We start from the raw sequence: 25287 nt of genomic DNA, 5'->3' as shown, positions 1-25287 counted from the left end.
AAAGCAGGTCAGGAGAGGGTGACTCATGGCTGAAAGTGTATAGAAAGTATCAAAACTGAAGTTATTGCAACTGGTGTGGAAACTCGTTACAAAGGTTTAAGTGTAATTGAACACAGGCAGATAGATGAACTATGTTCCAGAATTATAAGAAGTTGGCATGAAAAAGTTCCTAAGACAAAAAACACAGGCCAGTAAGCAAATTTTTCAGACCAAGAATGGAAACCAGAAAACACAGTATTTCTACTGAAGAAAGGGAAGCAGAGTTATCCGGGGAACAACACATCTGTTATCTTGAACTCAGTGTTATATACGTTCTGAAAACAAGTCCTGAATGAAAGCACAATTAAATTAATAAATAAAAGCATGTTCAATTGTATCATGGATTGTGCCAATGGAAAATCAATCCCAGAGAGGCTGCCATTTTAAAAGCACATTATTTTTCTAGGTAAAGATTTTTTTAGGTAAAATGCAGAACCAATTTATCTGGATTTCAGTAAAACATTACCTCTAGTGTCATATGATGAACTATTGTAGAACAAAGAATATTAGAAGAGTGGAACAGTAGGCCAAGAAATTGTGCTGAAAGGGGTACTATTATGCTTGGAAAAGGTTTCCCATTTAATTCCTTGAGCACTGGCTTTGGGACAAGTATCTCTTTTAGTAGTCTCAGTCATGATCTTGGCATATAAGGTCGGAATGTGAAAATAAATTGGGCTGCTGAAGTCAAATCTGGAGGCTGTCAGTGCTGGAGATGGGGGCTGTATAATGCGTGCAGTAGGAAACAGATAATGTTGAAAACCCTAAAAACAGAAATGAGATTAAATGTATAATATGCTATAATGTATGATAAGTACATCATCATGCATAAGCCCTATTATGCGCTGAGGGATTACTGACATTAACTTTTGTCATGAACTGGAGGACTGTCATCCAAAATATTAGATTTGTCAGTCTATCAGATCAGCTATCAGCCATCAGGATGACAAACAGGAAAACATGCTAGGACTTATGGATAGAAAAATAAGAACACCATTAATAAAGGTTTGATAAGATTTTCTGCGGCAGGCTGTATATGATGAACAGAGAAAAGGAAAGCACATCTTAGAGAAGTGTTTGGTTCACTTAGTATGGAAATTCAAATCTAAGTAGAATTGCTTGGTAGATCTAAAGATGGAAAAGGTGAGTAGTAACCAGGAAGGAAAAACAGCTTGAAAATGTAGTTAAATGACCAAACTGACCACAAGGTAGTGTAGACTGCAAATTGAAAGTTTGTAAACATCCAAGACACGAGATCATAGAAACATTTCCCAAGCAAAGAAGCAGGACCAAACCAAAACCAACACATCCTCCTTCCCCTGTTCCAAAGGTATACCCCTCATTCTGCACACAAGCTCAGTATAAAGAGGGGATTACACAGTGTGCATGTATTTGGCCATGAATAGGTTGATTACACGACCCAAAAAGTTTTTGCCCCCCTCCAAGAATCCAAAAAAAAAGAAAACACCAAAATAGCAACTCCTTCTACTTTCTGAAACCGCATGTGAAAATAATACAATTGCACAAATTAGTTACTTTGAGAGCCCCTGAAAACTCTGGAGTCATCCCTCTTGATGGTTTTCCTGTGACCAAGTCAGTTCCATTTGACATGCAAATACAGTGACACCATCTTGCTCAACATCAGCTGTGTAAGAGACTACTGAGATAAGAGCAAAAGAAATGCTCGTACTGACAGGGCTTCCCTTCTTGTAAATTTGTGAGCAGATTCTGCCAGCCTGTGAATGTGGTGTATTCACTAGCTCCCTATGCTTCCATAAGGAGGGTCTCTGCTGATGGTGGTGAGGAATAAATAGATAATTTTATTTACATTGATCATCACAGAAGTAAAAGGTGATCTTGACAGCTGTACAATTTTACAAGATGATGCTAACACAGTAAATGTGGAAATATCCACCTGCATTCATGTTTTCTTTCACTTCAGAGTACAGGGAATCTCTCTGCTTCAATCATACCAGACACAAAAGACTCATGAAGAAAGAAAAATTGTAAAGTGACATTGTAATATAAAGCACTCATTTCAAAAACTCAGCATGCACCAATACAGCGAGTCATCTATTGCTTCTTATGAACAGAAGCACTTTTAAAATTCAGCTCTAAATGAGTCTATAATTCTCCTGGACAAAAATATATTGAGTTTTTGTAAATGCTATAGGCAGTGTTGCAGTAAGTGTAAGAGAAAATATTTGCATGCAAGTTTCACCAAATTGCACCCACCACCAGAGAAAAATTGGTATGTTTTCTGTAAATAAACCTTCTCATAGTTCATTTACAACCAAAGACTAAGCAGGGCTGAAATGAACCTACTTTCCCTTCCACTAGTTTGATTTTTCAGATAGAGCATATAGATATTTCAGGGACATGCAGCCAGATAACTGATGATTGTAAAATAATAGGCAGTGAAGATATTTGGTGTGAGTAGAAATATCCAATAGGAGAACCAGGTGACATTGCTCCAAATACAGTACATATAGTTGACAAAATGTACATATCTTCTCGTCAGACTTGCTAACCACTGGAAATGGCAGAAAGCAGGTAGCTTTCTATGCAGGGAATTCATAATATACAGAGGAAAGTATACTCAGAATTGAAAGTATGCTTAGTACTACACAAGAAATAAAGTACTTTGCTAAAACAGAGTCTTAAAAAGATAGCAAAGAGAGCAAAAATTTCATTCTTGAGTTGCCATGAGCTCTGACTGGGCCAATAGGGTGCTGTGGTGGTGCACCAGAGCACAAAGGGAAGCAGCAAAAAGCATTGCTACCCTCAGCTTAGTTGTCAGACTCCCAGATTGCCCAACACAAAGGAAAAGAGTTTGCACCAGCAGAACGGGAACTCCCCGAAGGCAAAAAGTTCTGGAGTGGAAAATAAATGTGAATTTGGAGTGAAAAGGTACATAGAGTTGCTATTCAAAAATAAAATATAAAATTTTTAGGGAAATACAGGAAACTTATTAGTATGAAGGCTGAAATACCACCCAGAGAGTATGTTTGGTGGTCAGAAGGATCCCTGATTTAAAATTTAGTTCAACACTAGTCTTCTATGTAAGACAGCAGAAATCTGGAACGTCATATGTTACCTTAAAATGACACAACCAGTAGGTCTCTGAAAAGTTTTGCCTTTAAAATTATTATTCACATAATGAATTCCAAATGTATTTCAGATTTTTAATCTCTTAATATATGTAAAAACCCCCACATAAAAACCTAATAAGACTGTCAGCCCATTCAGTATTTTGATATATCAGCTATGCCTTCAGAAGACTTCTTTCCTTCACCCTCCCTTCCCCGAGTATGTTAATGTTTGCTTTACTGGTTATAATTACTGAAAAAAATCCAGTTGAGATTAGATTTCCGTTATAATTAATGATGAATGTGTCAAAGTATTATGATGTTGTTTATCACACTGCTTGCAATGTAATTTAGTGCAATAATACTAAGGCTTGCTATGTGACAGTTATTTAGCATTTAAGTCTTCTTAAGATGCTCTGCAGAGTATCCTGAATGTTAACTATGGAAAGATTATTTTATACAAAAGCAGCTTCAGGCAAAATGTAGCGACAACTTGCTAGAGCCCAGCAAAAGCTCTTAAATCTTATGTCATCTACAAGCTGAAACATAATAATTAAATAATCTAGACATGTTGTAAAGCTAATGAGAAATCCAAAGGATAAAATTAAAAACTGACATTAATAGGGCAGCTTAACCATATGAGGGAATAAACAGTCTTTGTTCTTTCTGGTACAGTTTCTGAAGAAATATCTTTCTTTTCAATGTGTACATACACACAAAAGATTGAAACCTCAGATCCTGGGGGAAAGAAAAAATTAATAACTTTGGATGCCATAGACAGACAGCTCAGGGTATTTTAAGGCAAGTCTTAGCCGTTCTAGTTTGTTGTGTTGGGGGTGTTTTTGTTGGTTTGTTTTTGTTTGGCTTGTTTTTTTCTCTTTGTAGCCACTACATTAATTTTCTTTTCACTTCAGACGTGGTCTGAAGAATTTTCTACTGTCAGGGGGTCCCCATTGTGTATTTACTGGAATGCTTGTGCATCTTGTCACTGGCAATGAATGTGCATGCTTGCCCTGAGGAGCTGTGTCCCAGCACAGCACAGAGCTGCTGTACATGACCTCAGATTGAAAAGGAAAGCCGTAGTTTTACATATATGGACTGTGATGACCTTAGACAAAGGTAACTAACTGCTACGTGTTTTCACCAGGGAAATATCAGGCATGGTGAGAAACAAGAATATGTTAATTATTTTCATAGTTAGCATAGCTAAAATGAAAAAGTCTCAACATTCAGTCCAAATCTAGATGCAAGGTCTAGTTTAAGAAAACCTGTACACACACATAGAAAATCAGTTCACTTGGGGATATTATTTTCATGCTGCAGCATGCTGAAAGCATCTATAAAATTCAAACTTCTCAACAGAATTTATTTACTTTGTTTTGGTTTCTCACTGTGCCATATTGTATTCTGTGTACATATGACAATGCACATAAAATTTACTAACATGTTGTAATCTTATCCTCCTAAACCCAAACACACTTGAGGGACACAGTTATAGGCTCTGATTAAAAAAACAGTTGTCCACAAATTCTTCTGAAAACAAACCTAATGCTGAAAGTGCTGCCATTCTTGTAGAAAAAAATCGAAATTGTCCTTGCTTTGGTATAAAGAAATAAATATTACTAATATCTTGCTGACATATCTGAACTGCAAAAAATCTAAAATTTCTTTTGACTTGTAGCCTATGAAAATAACTGTTTTCATAGCAACCATATTCTCTAGCTTTTATGGTATTTAGCAAACTACTGGTCTTTAGGCTATTTTCTGGCTAATACTTTATATTTTTGGGGGAAGGGACATATCTGATAATACACTGTTAAGAACATTATAACTAATGTAATTTTGCATTTGCTAATGTTTCTAAAGCTACATTTGTTATTAGAATTCAGCTCTGCAGACATGAAGTTTAATACTACTAGACTAAAGTATTTGTTCAATTAACCAACATGGCATCCATTAAAATTCTGGTGTTCAAACACACCGGAGCCATTTCAAAGACTCCCTTGAGAAAACTAGAATAAATTAGTGAGATAAGTGGAAGATTTTTGAGAGGTACAACGTTTGATGTAGGCACACTCATCATCGACAAAAAAAACTTGGGAAATTTTAAGCTATGCAAAAGGAACTTTTTTACCACCTTCTGTTACCATAATAACAAACACCAATGATGGAACTGAAGACAACTACCCACAGAGATGGATATTGATTAACAAGAGAGATCCTGGCAAAATTCCACACTTAAGAAGCACTTGGCCACAGGCCTGGAGAGTCTGGCCACTAATTTTAAGTGGAGCCTTTGAGCTTTTGAATTGTTCCAATGACACTCCTGCTAGCAGCAACAACTTCTGTGGACAAATTTATCATGGACTGTAATCAGAATTTGTGACTCCTTTTTCCCTTACTCCCTCCCTCTGCACACAGATAGATGACACCAAGAAGAGTGTGCAGGTAGGTTGAGAAAAAGCACCATGCTGCCTTTTTCTACTCATAACACCCACGTCCACAGAGGGAGAAGGTGCCTGGGGAATTTTCTGGAGAGACTGGCAGATACAAATTGCTGGCTGCTACCACGAGAGGTTCTCATGGAATATTGGTGCCTATATCTAAGTTCACTGTTCTTCAGAACTTGCACTTCTCCTTGGTCTAACAGGTGCCATCTGCTGTGCTGCCTTTACTTGCACGTTTTTTCTCCAAAAGATTGAAGCTATTTTTTAATTTTAAAAAGTAACATAAAAATTAACTTTTTCATTAAAGTTATGGGAGTCCTCTTGACTTCCCTGCTTTTAGGCAGATACATGGCACTTTGCTCAGTTTCCAACCAAGTTAAATCATGCAGATCATCCATTGATGTGAAGAAATGTGAGTTGAGTAATTTCAGATTTCTTTCCTATATACCTGTGAGATATGTCATCAATGTTTATCCTGATCAGAATAAACTGGACACTTTCCTAACAATTGCTCACCAGCACCAGCTCAGGAACACATTCAACCATTCAGCTCCTCCAGCAACCTCACACCAGTCTGCATGGTGGGTCAGCTCTGTGCTAACCACTGTGAGCAGGTTGTAAATTAATACCTTGTGTCCTTCCATGTCACCTTTCATTAGCATAGATGCTAATGAAATACAAGCAATGTACATTAACCTAAATGCTGCTGTAAATTTATCTTTATTTACATTTTCCTCAGCCACTATTTAAAACCAAATCTTAGTGAAGATCTGACTGACCTTTTTGAATACACTTACCAAAAATAAATACTGCTCTCCTGCTTTACAAAAGTGAACTGGAGCTTAAGCAGACAAGAGCTGCAGTTTCAATTTTGAGATACAAAAATGGGAGCTGTATTTGGGTTTTGTTTTCAAATGCTGGGAGTAGCTACTGTTCTGCCAACTGACCAATGCTGGATTTCAGAGTTTAACAAAGGCATAAGTACAACAAAAAATTGATGGAAATTGAAAAATAGAGATTAGCATATACACAAATCAATTCTAAGTATTTCCTTTGGACACAAAATGATAGAACCATAAAGGTTGGAAAAACCTCTGAGATCATGTCCAACTGCTAACCCAGCACTGCCATGTTCACCACTAAAACATACCCCCAAGTGTCACATCCACCACTGTGACACTTGATGCTTTTGGAACACTACCAGGGTTGGTGATCCACCACTTCCCTGGGCAGCCTATCTCAATGCCTGGCCAACATTTCAGTGAAGAAATGTTTCCCAATTATTAATCTAAACCTCCTCCAGAGCAACCTGAGGCCATTTCCTCTCATCCTGTTGCCTGTTACCTGGGAGAAATCACACTGAATCAGAGGCTATTACTCCTTTACAGAGTCACAGCACACTGGCAGATTGCAGACTGAATAATGAAGAGCAAATAATCAGTATTGTGTACATCTAAGACACAAAGCTGCACAGAGCGACTGTCTAAAAACAGAATGTCATCTGGAAAAGGACAAGAATTCCCTAAAGTGAGTAGAGAAATGAAAATATTTAGTCTCAGAGCCTCTGAAAAGCACAAATTAACATGACTGCTTAACATACGCGAGGAATGCTTAAAGTATCAAGGGACTATTTGAAGGCAACATGAAGAAGATACCAAATAAATGCATTATAAACAACAATAGCACCACACACACTCTGCTGTATGTAGCCTTTTTTGTCAGCAAAACTGTACCATTTGAGAGGCCCGTGAGCAGGTAACATGGTCTTGCTAATATAATTTGAGCACTTTGAGTCAGACACAGCAGCAGTGGAGGACCACAGAGCATTTCTTGACATAAAATGAAAAAGTAAACAATCCTCTTTTTTCTACTTGCTTCTCCACTTTTTCTTTTCAGAAATGAATCCTTCCAAAGCAAGACAGTGCAGGTGCAGCTCTTGTGAACAGCAGGTATGTACATACTTGCTCTTAGCAAACAAAGCAAGCTGGCATATCTTAGCTGTTCTACCTCCTCAGGTGTCTTGGTACATACTGATTAGCCTAAGGCTAATATTTATGCTAAATAAGGGCATAATGCTAAGTAAGTCTCTGCACTGTTCCCTCTCAGAGACAATGGATCCTCACTCCATGTTCTGGAAGACTGTGCTTCTCTGGAAAAGCATCCACTGTATTTAGTCAATCCAGCAGCCATAAATCTCTTTTATTGCACAAGTACAAATTAACTATGCTTGCCCAGGTAAAAATAATTTATATTTAAGGAAGTAGCATTTTCAGGAGTGAACAGTCTTTCTAACTCAATGAAGAGTAAACTCCACACACAACAACAAAATTCTCATCTAGGAGGCTGCTTTGAAGTTGAATCACCTAAACTGTATTATTTTCTGGTGATAAAACTCTTCTTTCAAAGGACATACATTGTAAATGACAGAAAAATCCATGTTTACTTCCAACACAGTCAGCTAAAATCTCATTCTTCAATAATGAACACATTATGGCAAGAGGAGGTTAGAGATAAACTAAATTGAATATACTGTAATTATATATAATTGTAATTGTAATGGTAATTATTTTTCTTAATTTGCGTCTTTATCAAATGGCTGAGGAAATATTTGTAATGTAATTGTTATGCACACTGGCAGAATCATAATTCACACTGTAAATACAGAGCATTCTCTGAAGCTTTTCTTAAGAGTGAAGTATAATCAGGGGATTGCAAAACAAAACCAGAAAAAACAATGGAGTGAAAACAGAATAATGAGCCAACAGTTCCTTAGAATAATCTTAAAAGGAAGATCATAAAAATGTAATTTATAAAAAAAAACCCTGCAAAACATTCACACTTAGTCTGAATGTTGACATTTTCCACCCATGCAGGGTTTCTGCAAACAGGATTATTACTGATGCATCTCATATATGCCAAGAAGGTCTTATTCTCCTAGGATGCTGCTATAAGGCAATGCTGAAAGCGAGAAGACAAACTTTGAACTTCTCAGTCATAAAGAAATCCTCATTTTAAATGGTAATCAAATTGCTAGGATCAAAAGGATTCAGGGTTTTATCACTCCATTGACTATATTTTTCCTGCAATCAGGAAAGTAATTGAAATAAAAATATTAAGACAGAATGCTGGAAATAGTACAAGGTAACACTGTCTTTTCAGATCTGCTGAGAGACTGCAAGAAGACCCAGGAGGGACCTCAGCTTCCAAATCTAATTGGGGCTGTAGATATATACATCATTAAACAAATAAAGAAAACACGATTGACACCATGCCTCACTGATTTTTAGTTGCCTGAGGTTGCAGAACTTAGTTCTTCTTTGAATGAAAAATGGTGTCTAAAAATTGAAGTACATGGAAATTAAAAACTCAAAAATCATAGATCTAAATACTACTGCTATTTTTTTTTCTTCCTTTTAGGATTAGGGTTTATTCTGCAGTATCTTATAAAGGATATTATCTTTCTTTTACTGTGCAATTTAGTTTAAGTCATGCAAAGAGTGTTTTAAAGGATATTTTTCCTTTTTTTCTTCTGCAAACTGAAACAGATGCCAAAGATATTTTCCCCTATGGAAATCTGAAAAATGGTACTGTCATTGCTTTACTTTTTCCTGCAGATCAGTAATGCATATAGCGATTATATCACCATGGGTTGTCAAATCACTGAGGTATATAAAGCCATAAAGTCTCTGTTGCAATTGATAACTATATGTTCCAGTAAAAAGGTAGTTATACTGTTCTTTCTTTTAAATTTAAGAACCAGATTTCATCCCCTCCAATAAGACTGTTCTCTAGAAATCAAACATTGTTAGAATTCTTGTTTTGACTTAGAGAGAAATGGACAAGGAGCAGAGGATAAGCATCTGGATGTCTGTGATGTCTGTGTACTTTCAGTAGAGCACCAGCAAACACTGCCTGATTTAATGGTGTCTAAAGCTTGTAATGCAAGTTTTATAGAAAGAGGTAAACAGATTTCCCAGCTGTAGTGGCTAGTCCCATAAATAAGGTTACTTCAACTCATGAGTCTTGCCTCACTTGCATTTTAGACACTGTGACTGCAGCAACTCTCATGACCTTGGAGCCTCGGGGGCAAGAATTTGGCTGAACACTTCTAATTACAGCACTGTGCACTACCTGAACCACAGGAGCAGGCTTAAAACTTGCTCCTCCTTGTGAAAAGGAAAGAGATGTGTTCAATGTTTGGGTTTTCCCTTTTCCCTAAACGAAAACATTGTATTAGAGGATTTTTCATGCATTTAGCTTTAGAATAGACACGGAACAGACACAAGAAAAATCCTGCATTAATGTTTAAGTTATCTTGTATTAATGCTTAAAAAAAATAGCAATGTATGCCTGGAAAGTTAGCAGTTTGAAATGAAGTGATTAATCAGCTGTTATTACAGATACAGTTAAGATTCACATTATTTATTCTCAGGGCAGCACCACCCAGATTTTCTGGATCACAAAGAGCCCTAAAAGCATCAAGCATCAACCACTACCAGTTTACAGAGTTGATATGCTGATGTTTTCTTTAACATCAAGTTCTTCTGACATTTTCAAACCTTTATTCTGTAGCTATAATCAGCAGGTACCTCAGCATAGCCCAGAGAAAAGGTGAGAAGAGACTTGGCTTCTGTTTTTACCTTCTGTACAGTTAAGCCTAGAGACACGCTGACAGCAAGGCAGAGCAAATCAGCAAGATAAAAAATAGTTAGGAAGAGACTATTGTAGCTATTGCTCATCCTCTGATGGTGCACTGATCAGCCTTGTTTGCCAGGTCACTGCCTCAGACACAGTTTGGCCAGACAGAATTCAAAGGCAAAGGATGTCAGACAAGGCTCATGCACAGAACCGTGTGGAATTGAGAAATTAACCTGTCACGAGACAGGTGGGTCCCACTTCTCTGTTACTCTGAGTGTTGGCTACAGTCTTGGCTCTCTAGTAGTCTTGGAAGAAGAATGAGTTCTGAATGTAAGATGGAGGAAGAAATACTTGTCATGCAATATGCTGCATCAGTCCCTATGGCTTAGACTTTCTTTGGCAAGTAGTTCCATGAAAAAGCTAGTGGCATGCTCTCCTTGTTTGTATGTATATCGTTTTCCTTTGCATACATGTCATTTGCGCCTGGAAAATGAATTGTTAGTGCAATTTGCAGACATAAGTATAGTGAATATTCTTCCTCCACCCCCTTCAGGACATCCACACAAAAGCAAAGTTCACAGGCTTGTCAAGTGCTTTCACATCTTTTGCTAGGCCACTATGGATTAAAAAATGTCTCTGAATGAACCTCATATGATATTTAATGATGATTGGGCTTTCCTTGATAAATTCTTTGTGTACCTGAGGAAAAAATAATTCAGAAATGCTAAATTAATGGATTATTAATTGTTAGCTTGGGAAAGCAGCAGAGATAAATTTACTTAAATAAGATGTTCTGCTGAGAATTCTTATGATTGTATGAATTTCTAATACTCCTGAAGTCACTTGAACAGCTGAAGGTAGATCTACTTGGTTGTCATTACTGCTTCATTAACTACAAAATGGCTTCAAGATTCACATTCCCACCTTTGGACCATAATTTAAATAAACCAGTCTAGGATATGAAATCTTTATCTTTGACTCACAGTTCTGATTGCCAAGCATTTGTGTTCATCAGACTAGAAGAGAGATTAAATGAGAACTTATTCCATCCACCCTGCATGAAAGAAGTATATGTAAATTTACATTTTCTTGCACAGGGAAAACTGAAATAGACCTATATTTGCTATACTTCAACCTTAGTTATACACTAAGTTTGATTTGTCAAATAATCTGAGTTTCTGAAAATTCCATATAGTTCATCTTAGAGGTGCACATCCACTAAGGTGTGCATAGTATCACTTGTAGGATTTAGTGACAATATTGACAGCGTGAAGGTATTAGAGAAATTTTTAGGGAACACAAAATTAATATATCTACAGTCCTATGTACAGTTCAAATGAATGAAGCCAACAGTTCCTTAGACCCGCCTGCAGGTGGGTTTATACTGTGGACATTAATCTTAATTTCTTTACAGAAAAATCTTTCTTAATCATAATTTGTTTACAGAAAATATTTAGGACGTCTGCTACAAACTGGCACACAAACCATTTTGAAGACTATTCTCCTTTAGCAAGAGAAGAATAGTACAATTTGATTAACATTTTTTATGGAAGCTGAACACGTTCATATGTCCACACATGACTGAAGGTAAAATTTTGGCTGAAGGTAAAATTTTATAGCAGTTTCATCCACAATGTTTATCTGTGCTCTGCTGTGGACTTACATAAGCAGCACAAGATAAAGAATACAAACAAGAAAATGACAAAGGAACTCAACCTTCTTGAAAATGAAATCATGTTATTAAGCTAAAACAGGCTTCATTATATCTTATTGTTTAAAACATTTTGCATGCCATGTCCCTTACCAAGTTTTGCTTAGCAACACCACAGCATCTAGCCTCCACTAAAATTTAAAATTGCACCTTGCACTTCTGTGTGTAAAACTCATTATAAATCCCACCAGTTGGTATCAGAGAACAAGAAGAGTTACAGCTGCATGAACTTTTTACATGTAGAATGTAAACTCATATGCAGTCACAGTTTCCCATGGTTATTTGTCTACTGGTGAGTTTACTATAGTTTTGGGTTATGTATGCCCTTAGATATATATATATATATATATATATATACTCATATACTTAAAATGACAAATTCTTCAGAAAAATCAGATGCATGGTCCTGCTTATTTTTGTCCTAATTTAAACACCACATTAAATGCCAGGACTGCAATTCCTATGAAGAGCTAGAGAGGTGATATTTCTGTTCATCAACAATTCTGCAGCAATCTGCCGAGGAAAATCATCTAGAAATGTCTAGATAGAGAATTGCTGAGATCCATGTACTTTTAAAAAATCTATTCACTTGATTGAAATTGATTAAATTTGGCATAAGAAATGTAACTAGAGGTCTCTTGTTGAATTGGGTCAACAGGTCTGCACACAGCAGTTCTGTCACTTCTCCCAGACAGCTTATGCTATTCACACTGACTGTGTCATGTTTTTGAATGCCAGCAAAGGCTCTTCCTGGGCTTTTAGCACAACAGGGCACAACCTTTCTGGGGCTACATGTACTGTCCTAGCAAAGAGCCATACTAACATATCTGATGTGTAAAACCTTATTTTGAAAGATTTTTGCCACACAGAGAGGGGATTTGAATTATACTAGAAAAATGTTACAAATGTTTATCATTAAAATTATTAGAGATAACTTGATGTCTACACACAGGTATTTGGCAGTGAAGGATGGGTTGTGCAGGGCTCTGTTTTAGGCCCTGTTCCCTTCAATATCTTTATAAGTTACTTGGACGAAGGACTGGAAGGGATACTAAGCAAGTTGAGAGATGACACAAAATTGGAAGGAGCTGTTGACTCCCATGAAGGCAGGAAGGCCCTGCAGAGAGATCTCAGCAACTCAGAGGACTGGAAAATCACCAACTGTATGAAGTCAAAAAATCCAGGAAAGTGCTAGATTCTACACTGGACATGGGACAACTGCGGATGTACAGACAGACTGGGGAAGGAGATGCTGGGAAGCAGTGCCATGGAAAGGGACCTGGGGGTTCTGATCAATGGCAAATTGACCATGAGTCAGCAGTGAACTGGCAGCTGAGGGCCAAGCATGTCTGGAGTGTGTCAGGCACAGCATCACCCACCAGGCAAGGGAGGGGATTGTCCTGCTCTGCTCTGCACTGGGGCAGCCTCACACTGAATTCTGAATGCAGTTTTGGGTAAAAAAATATTAAAAAGATATTAGGCTTTTGAGACCATCCAAAAGAGGGCAACAAAGACGGTGAAGGGCCTTGAGAGGAAGACAAATGAGGAGTGGCTGAGGTCATTTGGTTTGAGGTCACTTGAAGGAGACTGCGGAGAGACCTCATCATGGTTACAAATTCCTCATGAGGGGAAGAGGAGGGGCAGACACTGATCTCTGCGGTGACCAGTGACAGAACCTGAGGGAATGGCCTGAAGTTGTGTCTGGGAAGGTTTAGGTTGGATATTAGTAAAAAGTTCTTCACCCAGAGGGTGGCTGGGCACTGGAACAGTCTCCCCAGGGAAGTGGTCACAGCACCAAGGCTGAGAGAGTTCAAAAAGCATTTGAACAATGCTCTCAAGAATACGTCACAGGATCAGGAGACGGACTTGATCATTCTTGTGAGTCTCTTTCAACTCAGCATAGTCTGTGATTCTTGATATCTTATATGTATACACATGCTTTACTTAACTGGATAAAAGCTCGTGCAAGGTTTATAATTTATCTTTCTCAAGACAAAGTCAAAAAATCTAGGGCTAACAATGGCTATTTATCTTGAAACTGTCCTTCTAAACTAACCCGTTATGATAAAACACAGAAAAATGTATATACAGAAAACCCAAGACCTAAATATGATATGACATGAACAACACCCTTTTTTAATATGGATGGAAACTTCAAAGCACTTGCCTTCATTCATATACTGACAGTAGAAAACTCAAAAAACATACTCTATTTTCTAGGAAGAGTTAACTGGGTTCCTGTTACTTGGCATCAATTTATTGATTTGCTTAAGAGGACAGACTTTGCCAGATCTGTCAGTGACAAAATCATCACACCATTTTTCCCACTTAAACTGGACATATATTAGTGTAGCTAACTTAAGATCAATCAAGACACTTCTAATATAAAGCCAAAATGAGTGATAAGAAGAGTCACATTCATACAAACCACTTTTTAGAAGTGAATGTTATGGAGAAAATCCATCCAATCTATATCGCTGAACTTAAAGACTGTTGGCATCAGCAACAATTAAAAAAAAAAAAAGAAAGGGCCACTTCAGAGTACAACTGACAACATAATGGTAAAATGTCTGCCATAAAGTATGAAATAGGAGATACAATCCTTTCAGCATAAATACTTTCCCTGCTGTAACTTTAAAACTTTTTATCATTAAATTCACTAAAAATAAAGCTGTTACAATCATTTGACACAGTTATTAAGCCATAGCAGATGTTACTTGATAATATAAATGCATAGATATTAAAACATAGATTATTATAATGCTAGAGAATCCCTCTGAATTTTTTAATTGAACATGAACAGACACTAATGTGACAGCCAAGTGTTTAATCAAATCTGTGTATTTCCATTTTTGGAAACCGTTGCTTATATGTGAAAGTTAAGGAAGACTGTAAAATTCCTTTTTCTCAAGGGCATCAATATTTTCCTTTTTCTTCTCAATTAAATCTGTTTGAGAAGCCTGTAGATGTTTCTTTTGTGGGTTCCCAAGAGCACAACAGCCAGATGCACTCTTGCATATATTTGACTAGTAAGAAGATGAAAAAAAAGAACCTAGACCATGCTTGCACTTGTAATCTTCAAATATTAGGTTGAGTGGTGTCATCTAAATATGTAAACTACTCTGTTTCTACATATCTCTTTTTTACCACTAGGAAGGTAGTGAACACTAAGCTTTTTTAAAAAAGTGGCACCCTGTAGCTTAGCTATAAATAAAATATAAAACAATATGGGTATCAAATAAGAAGCCACATACTCTGAGTACTAAAATTAAGATAGTTCTGTAGGGTTTTTGCTATGAACAGACAAATCTTCATGGCATTTCAGCTTGCTCTCTTGCATTCTGATGTTGTTTAGACTAGAAAAACATATCCTTTTCTTAAATGATAAGATTCCTCTGCTGATACTGACAAGAATAAGTCTGATTATGAATACCATTCCAAAAAAAGATTTTAGAAGCATGATTATGAGGGGAAGAAAGTCACCAAACTAGAAAAATATCAGTGAAGGAGAAGATCTCTTTCAAAAGGTCAAATCTGCAATTGCCACATGATATGCCACATCACATGGAGGCGTCTCAGTTTCCTTTGCTGGAGCCTTTACAGTGAGTTCATGGATCTCAAGGGATCCATGCACATCACGCTGAAACCCACTGATTTTTAGTCCTTTCCTGCTGGGCAAGCAAGAAATGGGCAAATAAAAGTAAGCAAGAATGATTAACATCAATTCACGACATTACAATGTATTAGTACATTATAGTAGAGGAAATGTTTCGTCATTCATGGTCAGGCATTTCTTGACATAACCTTAGCAGCAGTTTCTATTAGAGGAGCATACTTCTTCATTATGCAATGATTATTTCCATCAAGGACAAAATGTTAAAGGAAACTACCTTGTCCCATCCCATTTTGGAAAAACTAAATTTGGAAGGCATTCAGTCAGGGATTTTAAATGCCAGGCACTTTACCATGCCTTCCTCTGCCTACTGTCCACACACAAAAAAAAAATAAACTAAATCCATACAAGTAGTATGGGGACAGGAATTGCTGTGAGAAGGGAGAATATAAGTATTTCTTAAAAGTTTTGATTCTAAAAGGATCAATACAGAAATACACCAATGCAATTAGTATAAACTTATTTGACTTAAAGTATAAGCTGACGCCTCTGCTAAAGCTCAAGAAGTTTTTGAACCAGAGACTGACTGAAATAAATAAGCTTCAGTGCTTTTTTGAATTGGAGAAGAGATTCTCCTCCCCACAATTTTCACTGCTGTGCATTACTCTTTTTAAAACCCAACACAGCACTATCTCCTAAGTCTAAGAGTTGTTTCAACTGAAAAATGACACAACTGTTGAAACCAAGAAGGTTCAAAATGAAGAGTTTGTGCAGCCAGACAACCTTGCTCCTGGGGTGTGTGTCTCTGGAGAGGCACCCCTGGTCTGTCACAGGGATGCACTTGCAAAGGCACAGCTCACCATCAGACCTAGCAAATGGATTGGTGTGGGGCTCACAGTCTTGGTTACATGGCTCTACCTGGACACTGAGAGGGCCATGTGGCATTCAGCTCTCATCCACGAGTGGGAAATTAAACTACACAGAGTGGGAAATTAATCTTCACAGCTGTGAGCATGCATGTGTGAGTCTTGAATCCCCATGTGGCCCCGGGTGTCCTATTCTGCAGCACAAAGTCCACCCTGCTGGCAGAAGGACTGGATGGCACGGCAGCCATGCACAGCAGGATCCTGCAGTTTGGACTCATTTACTCATCAAAACAGAAAATCTAGGAAACCACAGATTACAATGGCTTCTTGGAAGCCCATGATGGCAGTATCCATGCAGAAGACATGCCAGGAGCTTTGGCACATGCTGAAGGGAAAGGCCCTCATCCAAAACTCATGACAGCTTCCAACAGGCCAACACCACTCATCTGTGGGTCAGAGATGCATGAGAAGACAGAGACATTGAGCTGCATTTCTTGGATTTCCCCATCTGCTCCTAACATGCCAAGCCCTCACCATTCCTGCCTGAAAGAGCCTCTCATGTGGATGGGTCAGTTCCCAGGGCAGATTTGCCTCTCCTCATGCAGAGCTGCCACCCTCGCAGCAGCAACATCACATCACCAAACCTGGGGCTTGGGGCTGGCACCCTTACAGACACATTGCTTCAACTTTTCCTCCATTTTTTCCATGTCCATTCTGCTTGTTGTTATTTCTATTAGCTCACACCTTTCTCCTGCCCACATTATCTCATGTTTTATAAAGTTGTAAAATAGAAGATATAGACACTTTGTCATAGTCATTTCTTGCCCTGATGACCTTCCTCCTTAGGAAGGAACATGGAAAAATGCGCACACACACACACACAACCCCCACACACACACCCCACACACACATGAAAACCATTCTTCCTTCCCTGTTCTCCTCAAAAACTAAGAGAAAAAAAATAAGGCTTTCCTGGGATAGGAGGAAAGATTTGAGAAGGATTCCTTCCTGCCTTCCTGTTTGGGAGGTTCTGAAGAAGTCCAGGGACACGCTCTGTGCAGGAGCAGACCTGTGGGCAGGCACATGCTGCTGCCCAGACCTGGTGGTTTCTGCACATCTCAGGCTGCGCCATTTAAAATGAGACCTAACTCACTCCAAAGAAACCAAAAAAGTTTCAGCAGCCAATTCAGAACAATTTCAGCATTGCCTTGGAAAGTATTTAAGTGCACACACACAGATGCCAGAGGATTCAGGGCACATAAAAACTAGGTTAAAATAATGTTAAATATCTAAATTGACCCCCTGATAGCAGTTACAGCTCTTCCATATGTCTGCCTTAGCTCATGCTTTTGTCTCTGAGACTTCAGGAGTCAAATAAAGAGCATTATACTAATTATATACTATACCATGGAGTATTTACAGCAATTCCTGTTACTAAGAACTGCCTGAGGTAAAGAGAGAGAGAAAAAGCTTTAATTCCTGCACTTTGAAGTAAATCAATCCCTTAACATTAATTAAATACAACTTGTATATTGTAAATACTGTCTGGGTCAAAAAGCCAGTCTCACCCTTTTACATCCAGCATTGCGACATTTTAAGTACACAGTACAAATGGCAAAGAAAAAAATGTGATTTTTTTGTGCCAAACAAGTTATCATTATATATACTCATATATCAAACAGGCTAATTAATCACAAATGTAAAATCTACAAAGCATAATTAAAAATGTGCCATAAATTTATGAGTAGAAAACCAATTCTGTAAAGTCACAATAGCTGGTGCTAGAAATTTACAAAGCCTTTTAGAGAAGTATTAGGGAAAAGGTTTGATTCTAAATAGGAGCAGAAGAACTCCATAGGGTAAAACTATGTTATGTCACTTTGTTAGCCACAATGACTTCAAAGATACATCCTGGTTCAAGCAAAATTTTTACTGTATTTGATCAAAGGCAAAATCAAATTCTGATAGAGACCACAATTCCGTTCTTCCTTGCTATCATCCCAAAACACTTTATATTTTAAGAAAAATGCATTTTACAATGAGCACCACATTTTTCTTTTTAAAAAATGAATGTGCTGTATCTCTCTAGCAGTTTATAAGGTTTATTTCATAAATGAGTAATTTGGTTTCTATTCATACAGTGGGATGGAGTTTCCCAACAATACAGATTGGTGCTTGCTGTGATTTACATGTGCCTCTCTGTGGTAGGCATGTGGCTACACTGGGCCCATGATTTCTATTGGCTTTCAATGGCACTTGCAAAACAAAAGATGAAACATGGCTAGTTAGATCAGCCTACTTCCAAGTAAGAGAATCTATAGTACAGTTAAAAAATTCTTTGTATTTCTGGGTTTTATTGATTTCATTATGCTGAACATTTCTAAAAAGCATGCAAGATCCACGACTTCCCCTGCCTGAGGAAAACACCTCCTGTATTGTTTCCACACTGTAGATAGCACCCTGGCATTTGGACACTCCAGAAGTGTGCAAATGAATAGAGGTGGGGCTGGCTGTATAACAGAAGCCACCTCTGCCAACTCTATTGCCTCTTCAAAGTTTTACCTATATTATTGCTTCTGTTTGGGTGATTATCCACTAATCCAAGTCAAAAAACATGTTTTCAAGTGACTGCTTGTGCTCTACAAGCATTTATCAGGTGCACTGCTTTCAGTTTATCCCAGATTCAGCATATTTAAGGTGAATCCCATGGTGAATCAAGATCAAAAGTAATTTCCTCAGGATAGCATTTGGGTCATTGATGTAGAATTTTCAGTTTATTCTGACTACACTGGGGAATGAAACAACTTCAGTATTGAAAAAAATCATCCAGAGGATTAGACTGCAAAATGATACATGGATGCCTTCTTAATGGTGGGACTTGGAGTAAAAAAAAAATGAGCAAAACTTCCCTTTGCATCAAATACTGAAGAATTTGGCTGGCTGCAGTGATGGCTGGCAGAAAAACACAGCAAATGTCACCTGCCACTTTGGATGTCCTGAGAGGTAACAAAACAGACTGCATGAAGCTTGCCAGCAGATACTTAACATTTCAGCAGAGAAGGGAAAGAGTAACTGGTTAGTTGAACCTTCTTACAGTTACCCTTTTATTTTTCCACAGCTCTTGTCTTGAAAAATAGTTATAAAAGTTGTCAGAATTAATTTCTATCAGTTAAATGAAAGGACTTTGCCTTTCAGATACAGGGAGCAGCTGAGTGAGAGTGCTATGTAATTCTTCTCAATGACCTCTGACCTCTCATCTCTGCAGGACAGGGTGGCAGTGGGAGCTGAGAGGAAGGAAAAGACTTGTTCACTGTCTTGATCCCTGTTACAAGTCCCTATTAGGAGCTGCAACAGGTCTGCCAGGTGCAGAAGCCATTCTCATGGTGCAAACACCCGTTAAAAATTAGATGAAGTTCCTGTTGCTTCCGAAGTATCTAATCTGAAATCCATCACTGCTATTTGAAAGGGTGCTTGTTCAGGAAATTCTCCCATAAGTGGCCCTGGAAATTCTCCCATAAGTGGATCTGGTTGGAGATCTCTAAACATAACAAAATGCAGAAGCAGCATAGCAAAATGCTTAAACAAAATGTATTACTGACAGGGTGATACTTCAGTCCACTTACCGCATTAAAGTAATCATGGGCAGATGGCCAGAGTTCTCATGTGGGGAACCAATGAGCATGTGCCAGACTACAAGGTGAGCTTGCACACAAAGACTGTGCTCTTCTCAGCACAGTCCAGGCCCTCGGTGATTTCTCAGCACTATGAAGAGCTTTGGTGGAATAAGCCAGCACCCATCAGTATATTCTTTCTTTCTAGGCTGACAGAAACAATCATGCTAAAGAGATTGCTTCAGGCAGATCAGCTTTATTTGACAAAGGATTCTCAAGCTGCTTCATACCCACCACCCAGCCTCAGGATTTTGTCTTAGCTCCAGCTCTTGGGACCCTAGTTTTCATCCCTAGCTTTCTGCCTCTATTTTCCATTCCTTGCTTCCTTCCCTTCTCTTCAGCACACACAAACCCAGAATGCAACTGAGGACCAAAACCATGTCAGTATACACTACATAAGCATGCACAGAGTTGTCCCAGAGATCTCTAGCCACAGCATCAAGAATAAAGAAACCTGCTGGGGCTAAGTGCAATGCATAATAGACTACAAAAGTGTGGGTGCTGCTTTGGGATTGTTAAATTATTCAAGCAGCAGAGGTGAGAGTCACTAAAACTTGTCAGGGACAAAGATGTGTCATCTGGATTTCCAAAGTTTTGAAAGTGAATTTGGAAATGAACAACATACAACACCTAATGCTCTAGATATTTCACACTGCTAGACTCAGATGCAGATACCCAATTTACAGATAACACAATAGCTCCTTTTCCTTTAGTCATAAATTCCAGGATGATCAGATTCTGAATAGCACTCCCAGATACAAAAGAAATATAGGGCAGATGATGAATATTTTATCGCTGAATTCTTGCTATCCATAATCATATTATTTTATTATCTCATGCTGTGCAGAAAAAAAAGGGAAATGAGGCTAGATTTGTGAATGATAATAGTAATTTGTCAAGCTGTTTGATACAAGGATGAAAATACAATAAACATGATTTTAAAAGTTGAGATGGGAAGATTGGCTACTGACACGAAATGGAAAAACATGGAAGTGATTTAAGGGTATTAAAGAAATGTAAAAGAGACTGTGTTACATTAATTTACATAGCAGGACTAGCTGTGTCCTAGCAAAAGCTGTGTCTATTAAGAAAAATGGTAACCATTTTGACAGTCCCGGGATGGAAAGATGGATAAACTGTATCCTCTTACATGTTTCCATTTATGTTTCACCTTGACTTAGAAAAAGATATTTTCTTAGTACACTGCTCTTGGATTATGTGTGAATGGGGAATACCTTCTGCTAGTGGCACTCAGACACATATATTCAAATCCCCTTTTCCAATGACATTTGCTAGAGTTCAAGTTTTCTTATGAATTGCCACATGAAATGACATGTTTTAGTGTATTCAAGCCAAATACTAATCACACAATGTAAAAAAGCATTTTTAAAAAAGAAGAAAATTAAAAATAAAACCTTTTGGAATTACAAAGACACCTCTGAAGAGACAATTCAGATGGAGCTTGGGAGAGTTGCATAAAATCAATCACAGAAGCACAGAGGCTGGAAAGGACCCTTGGGAATCTCAAATCCAACCTCCGGCATAAAGCATGTCCAGCTGGAGCAGGTTGCTCAGGGCTTTTGCCAGTTGGGTTTGGATGCCTACAAGGACAGAGGTTCCTTACTGCAAAATGGCAGGGATAAAACCTGACTAGAGCTGCTGTTCATGTGACAAATAATGACCCAAGTGTTTCAGTCACTAGCAAAGAAATGGAAATGTGGCCCACAGATAAGATAATCATATTAACTCTGGCTATGGTGACCTGGCATTTCATTTGAAGTGTAGTAGTTCTGTTCCTAACTGCTCTGCCTGTATTTCATTATTGGGAAAACACAACAAAGCAAAATCCATAGCAGCTAAGAGAAAAAAAAAAAAAAAAAGAAAAAGAAAAAGGTGATATAGCTTGAATCACATTGATTGAGAACAATGCCACACGTTGTTTTTACTCTTCAAGAAAGTTGTCCTCATTCCTGAACTACATTTGAAAACATCAAGCTTCCCCAGGCAGAACTTTAAGTCTTCACAGTTATGGACTGCATCAGTAATGCCCTAAACATGAACTTCTAAATATTGGCTTTTCAAATAACAACCAAAGGAACAGATGATGCCAAGTATAAATATTGACCTATGAACAATGACTTAGACTGTCTGCATGACACTTTGGTGTTTAATGGGAGCTAGTATCCAGCTGTCAGTTTTGATTATTTTAGTTTTAATACCTCATACCAAAGATTACATATTGTGTATCCAGACGTAGAAGCCAATTTCCTTTGTTTCTAACTCTGAAGTAGAAGACGGGTAAAGCAGGCCCTTCTTCTGAACTCAGTAAAAAAGCCCCTGAAACAGTGGGCGCCACAGATACATGAAAGATTTATAATTAGTCAACTTTTGAAAACTCTTGAAAAAGATACAGAAATAGAGTACCCCTCCAGGTTCCCTTACACCTTTCCCTTCCTAATTAGAGAAAGTATAAAAGCACAACTGAGATCTAAAATAGATTTCAGATGTTTTCATCTGCTATGCAGTCTCAGGAGTCATGTATCAATTACCTCTAGAAAAGCTGCTTGGAAACTAGAGCCTGCCCAGGTGAAATTAAAGGGAGTTTTATCCTTGGCTCGCAGATGATGCAGGAGCACCCTGGGATCCCATGATTTCTACGCCCTGTTATCCTGAATTTCAGTGAGAGTTGTGCTTCAAAGCCTTTTTTGGTTTGAAAAGTCAGAAACAGAGGTCTGAATGGCAATGTTTCCCTGTTCTTTTTATTTCTATATTAAAAGATTAACTGGACATTCACTGTACCAACATCCAATTCAGAAATAATGCATGGTCTCATCTAGCAAGAGCCAGATGAATGCAGCCAGCCTCTGCATTTACCAGTCCAGAACCAGAGCCCCCAGCAGCATTCACCAGAAGAGGTGCAATACATGAAGCATCATTTTGCACACAGTGAAAGGTCAGATATTCACATCATGGGAGATGCAGGGCATCGTGCTTCTGAATACACATCCATAAACAACTGAAAGGAATGAAGGCCTTTTTTTACCACTTCCTCTATTCACCTCTAGCCTTTCCCAAAGGCTATGATTTTATGTGTATCTATTTATCAAAATATATATCATATTTGTTAGAATACTGTGGGATAAAGCCCTGGCAGGAAGAGTGAGGCAAGAGAGCTGGTTAAGATTCAAGGGTCATCTATTCCAAGCTTGGAATGATGCATCTTAATAAAGAGGAAGTCAGGCAAAAATGCCAGGAGGCCTGCATGGATAACAAGGAGCCTCTGAACAAACAAAAACACCGAAAGGAAGCCTGCAGGGGGTGGAAGCAAAAACAGGTAACCTGGAAGGAATACACAGGGGTTGTCTTAGCCGCTAGACATCAGGCTAGGAAAGGTAGAGCCCTGAGAGAAACACATTGTGACAGGGACATCAGAGGAAACAAGAAAAACTGTACATTAGTAGTAAAAGGAAGAATGTGGGCTCTCTCCAGAAGGGATCAGGACACCTGGTTACCCAGGATATGGTGAAGGCTTTTATTCAACGACTTTTTTGCCTCTGTCTTGACTGGCAAGTGCTCCAGCCACACTGCCCAAGCTACAGAATGAAAAGGCAAGAACTGGAGAAATGAGGAAAACTGTAGGAAAATAACAGATTTGAGACCATCCAAGGAATCTGAAGGTGACCAAGTTCATGGCATCTGATGAGATGCATCTGTGGGTCCTGAAGGAACTGGTGGATGAAGTGGCTAAGCCACTTTCCATTGTATTTGAGAAGTCATGGCAGCCAGGTGAAGTTCCCAGTGACTGGAACCCCCACTTTTAAAAAGGGAGGAAAGGAATACCTGGGGAGCTACATGTTGGTTTGTCTCACCTTGGTGCCCAGCCAGAACATGGAGCAATCACACTGGAAATTATGCTAAGGCCCAAGTTAAATAAGAAGGTGATTTCTGCCAGCCAACATGGATTCACCAAGGGCAAATCATGTCCAACATTTTTGGTGGCCTATTACGATGGTGCTACAGCTTTGGTGGATAAGGGACGAGCAAGTGACATCGTCTACCTGGACTTGTGGAAAGCACTTGACACTGTCTTGCACGACACTCTTGCTCCTAAACTGAACAGGCATGGGTTTGACAGATGGAGCCCCCAGTGGATGAGTGGATGGATGGGTGATGAGGATGAGTGGATGGGTGATGAGGATGAGTGGATGGGTGATGACATGCAAAGAGCTGCCACCAATAGCTCGATGTCCAAGTGGAAATCAATGAAAAGAGGTATTCCTCAGGGGTTGATAAGAAGACTGGCACTGTTCCCCATCTTTGTCAGGATGTAGGCAGTGGAATTGAGTGCAGCCTCAGCAAGTTTGCCAATGTCACCAAGCTGTGTGGTGCAGCTGACACACTGGAGGGAAGGGATGCCAGAGGGCCCTTGGCAGGCTTGAGAGGTGGACCTGTGTGAATATCATAAATCTCAACAATGTCATGTAAAAGGTCCTGCACACAGTTCAGCTAGTCCCAGACACAAATACAGGCTGGGTGGAGAATGAACTGATATCAGCCCTGGGGAGAAGGACCTGGATGTGTTGATTGATGAGAAGATCAACATGAACCAGCAATGAGTGTGCTGGCAGCCCAGAAAGACAGCCATGTCCTGGGATTCATCCAGAGCAGTGTGGCCAGTAGATTGAGAAAGGGATACTGCCCCTCTGCTCTGCTCTCATGAGACCCCTCCCGCCCGGAATGCTGCATCCAGCTCTGAGGCATGCAACATAGAAAGGAAATGGATCTGTTTGAGTGAGTCCAGAAGAGGGTCATGAAAATGCTCAGAGGACTGGAGTACTTCTCTTACAAAGACAGGCTGAGAGAGCTGGGGTTGTTCAGCATGGAAAAGAGAAGGTTCAGGGAAGACCTTACAGCAGTCTCCCTTACCTGAAGGAGGCCTACAAGAGAACTGGAGAGAGACTTTTTACAAGGGTGTATACTGACAGGACAAAGGGAAATTCAAATGGAAAGGGGGAAGGTTTAGATCAGATATGAGGAAGAATTTTTTTACTCTGAGAGTAGTGAGGCAGTGGAAAAGGTTGCCCAGAGAGGTTCCTCGATGCCTCATCCCTGCAAGTGTTCAAGGCCAGGCTGGAGGGGCCTCTGAGTAATCTGGTCTAGTGGAAGGTGTCTGGGCCCACAGCAGGGGGCATGGAACTAGACAATCTTTAAGGTCC

The 25287-nt window shown here is 38.9% G+C and overlaps 1 protein-coding gene across 1 annotated transcript in view; it reads right to left on the bottom strand.

Moving 5' to 3' along the window:
• The window catches only part of MOCOS (molybdenum cofactor sulfurase), a 205435-nt gene that overhangs the window by 94786 nt on the left and 85362 nt on the right, over positions 1 to 25287 (bottom strand). The window lies entirely within an intron of this gene.

The sequence above is a fragment of the Melozone crissalis genome, unplaced genomic scaffold (assembly GCF_028551555.1).
Source record: "Melozone crissalis strain CALT ecotype California unplaced genomic scaffold, PUWL_Pcris_2 ptg000042l_1, whole genome shotgun sequence".
Classification (NCBI taxonomy): Eukaryota; Metazoa; Chordata; class Aves; order Passeriformes; family Passerellidae; genus Melozone; species Melozone crissalis.
Note: the sequence above shows the minus strand (reverse complement) of the source record. Positions and strands in the feature narration are given on the sequence as shown.